The sequence below is a fragment of the Magnolia sinica genome, chromosome 10 (genome assembly GCF_029962835.1).
Source record: "Magnolia sinica isolate HGM2019 chromosome 10, MsV1, whole genome shotgun sequence".
NCBI lineage: Eukaryota > Viridiplantae > Streptophyta > Magnoliopsida > Magnoliales > Magnoliaceae > Magnolia > Magnolia sinica.
In genome coordinates, this window is record NC_080582.1 from 23,418,201 (window position 1) to 23,421,234 (window position 3,034).

The 3,034-nt window shown below is 39.2% G+C and overlaps 1 long non-coding RNA gene across 1 annotated transcript; it reads right to left on the reverse strand.

Annotated features, from left to right (window-relative positions):
- Positions 1-414: 414 nt before the first annotated feature.
- On the reverse strand, positions 415-1,815 carry LOC131258186 (uncharacterized). The gene is made up of 2 exons (XR_009177951.1): positions 1,727-1,815; positions 415-1,527 (listed from the first exon to the last, which is right to left on the reverse strand). It is a non-coding gene; the product is annotated as an uncharacterized LOC131258186 (long non-coding RNA).
- Between the last annotated feature and the right edge of the window lie 1,219 nt (positions 1,816-3,034).

Below are 3,034 nucleotides of genomic sequence, written 5' to 3' on the forward strand. Positions count from 1 at the left end.
TGAAAGCACCTCATCTCAATAAATGTTGCAGCTCATTTTCTTGTAGTATAGACAGGAAAAGAAAATCTCCTGTACCCACTACAACGAAAAAAGGCCTTTAGCCTCAGTTCAAAACCATGGCTAAAAATGTTAAAAACTGAGGCTAAAGCCTTTAGGTTGGCAATCAGCTGATTCTCTAAAACTAGATAATTGAGGTCTCCACATCACAAATATGCCAAATTTCTGTCAGATGAAAAGAACTTATTCCACAAAAAGCCAAGTAGACCTAGCTACTAATTGCATTGAAATAATCACTCCAATGTCAATTAACCCATCAATATCTCAGGATCAAATCCTAAGCAAAAAAATCCAAATAGAGTTGTGAGCAAATCCAAAGCAAATCAATGCACAAAACAATAGAAAGGGAATCAAATGGATAGAACTAACTCCTAATTATACTATCCATCTCACCGTAGAAATTTTTCGGTTAAGTACAATTTGGTTTGGGACTATTGACCATACATCAATTCTCATATCACAAACAGTCATTCCTTTAAGGAATAATCTACCCCAGCTTTCATAAATCAATACTGAGTGATGAAGATATGCCTCAACTCACTGGAGATGGTTCACATTTCTGGGTCCAGAGATTATGAGTCTTATGACAAAGGATGGGGATTTCACCTTTTTCATCAGGCGAAAAAGGTTGCTGTAGCAACCGAAAAAGACATGAAGTCCCATCTCGATGTGATTCCCACACTTATCTACAAATGAGCCCACTTTTCCACCAATGAAAGACCGTGAATCGTAAATATGAACCTAGGAAGAAAAGTTAAATTAGTTCTAAAATGAAGCTAGGAAGAAAAGTTAATGCAGAAAAAGAAAAGACAGCAGGTATGGGCTTGAAGGAAGAAGGCTTTACAGTAGAAGCAAGCATGCCATCCAAGCATATTTATCAATCTATGCAACTCGAAGACTTGGACAGCAAAAACCCTCTGTTGACTAGCAGAAGTAATAAGAAACTCAGGCCAAAATCCTAATCTTGCTAAATTATTTAAGACCAAAAGAAGAATGTCACAGACAATGACAAACAGATATAATGAGTAATCACACATTAAACTAATGAAAACTTTGGGTGTACCTGCTGATTTTTTCCAGGAATTCCTTGGGACATTAGTCTAGGACCCTAGATTTAGGAGGAACTGAAATTCATGGAGAAAAAGAAAAACAGATGGTCTAGTAATCCAATTAGTGTGGTTTCTTTTGCTATGCTCCATCTTAAAAGGGCCCATGACTGGGACAATCTGGATTGATTTCCATAGTCCATGTGTGTCATGTGTAGCTCCCAGTAATCATAATTCACAAAAGGCACTTTCTTTCCCTTTTTTTTTTTTTTTTTACTAATGTGGATATCAGGTCAGAAAAATAAAAATAGCATAAATCGCAAAAACAGTTAAACACCTTGAAAATCTCCTGCACAGTCTCATAGTATAAACCAGTTTTAGCCCATCCACCAGTAAATAGCACACTGTTCACCAGGTTGAGCTTCTGCAGTAGATGAACATTGTACGTCAAAGCTGAAATTCATGCCACCTATTTATCATAAAAACTAGTGCAAATAGAAGGAGAAGCCAACCAGCATCTTCAAATAATAACTATTTAATGAAAGAACATTCAAGAACCTAAGATGTGGTTGCACACACAACTAAATTGGATTTCAATAGTGAGGTAATCAAATTGCAACAACCTCCGTTAGTATTTGTATGAGGAAGTAGCCCCCAAACTGCAATTATGCCCTGTTCAGCACGGTGGATGTTTGGATGTTGAATCTGTCAGTGTTGTACAATTCCGCTTCTCCATAGTTTTGGTTTCCTTTTTCCTGCAGGCTAAAGGAATTTCTGGGAGGTTTGCGATCCATTTCAGGACAGAGCCAAAGGCCTCCACTTGCTTGTCTGTTAAGGTGTCAAACAAAACAGTCAACAGATATAGATAAAAGGGAATGAGTTCCCAATAGAAGGAGCTCAGCTATGCCCACAGCCATACATACCATGGCAATAACATTTGTTTCTCATCCAACATGGGCAAAAAGAAAAAAAGAAAAAAGTTTAGCCTAGAGGCAATACTCCAAAACTCATTGTATGCATGTGTTACATACCCACAGCTATAATTCACTGAAGCCATACTATTTCTCTAATGGCCTTCAATAATAACCTTGCGAGAGACCTCAATGTTGGCAGTTTTTCACCCAAGACACAAAAATAAGTCCTAACTATGCTACGAAATCAGGACATCCAGAAACAAAGATATTATCTTTCCTTCTAGAGATAGGTAGCACCATACCTCTTCCCATTGATGGTGTCCTCTGAGGAGAGTGCCAGCGGCACTGTTGCAGTACATATTCAGTTCAGGAGAGTGCCAATGGCACTGTTGTAGTACATATTCAGTTTTGCATCCATCAGTAACGAGAATTTTGAGAATTACATATCTCCATTCTTTATGGGACTTCATTTATGTTGCTCATCAGATATTTCCATATAAACTTAGTAAAACCATTGATAAATGAAATGAAACATCTAACTGAATAGAGAAAAATCCGGCAGCAGACCCTCCCCACACATAAGAATGGATCAGTGCAAATGGAGGAATTGATTTATTTTCAGCAACGAGATAAACAGAACGAGCATGTTTAGATAATAGGAAAGGCAAGCTTCACAATCAAAGGACTTACTGTTGTCACAGCTAGCAAATGGACCGCATCGAGTCAACTCAACAAGTCTTCCTGAGGTGGTGCAAGAACAGGGCCTTCACCCTCACCTACAATAACAAAGAGCGGAGCTCTGCTCTGATTGTCAGTCCACCACCGTCGCAGATCGCAAAATCACAGGGCCTTCTTCTTTGTTGGCTTCTGTCTTCGATCCTCCATTAAATCCGGCAACCCTCAGAAATCAGCGACCCATGCGCCTCAGGCAGCCATTAAATCCGTCATCCTATGACGTGGCTTACTCAAATCCTCGATCCAGACCTTCGGCCACCATCTTCTACGGTTGCTCCCAGT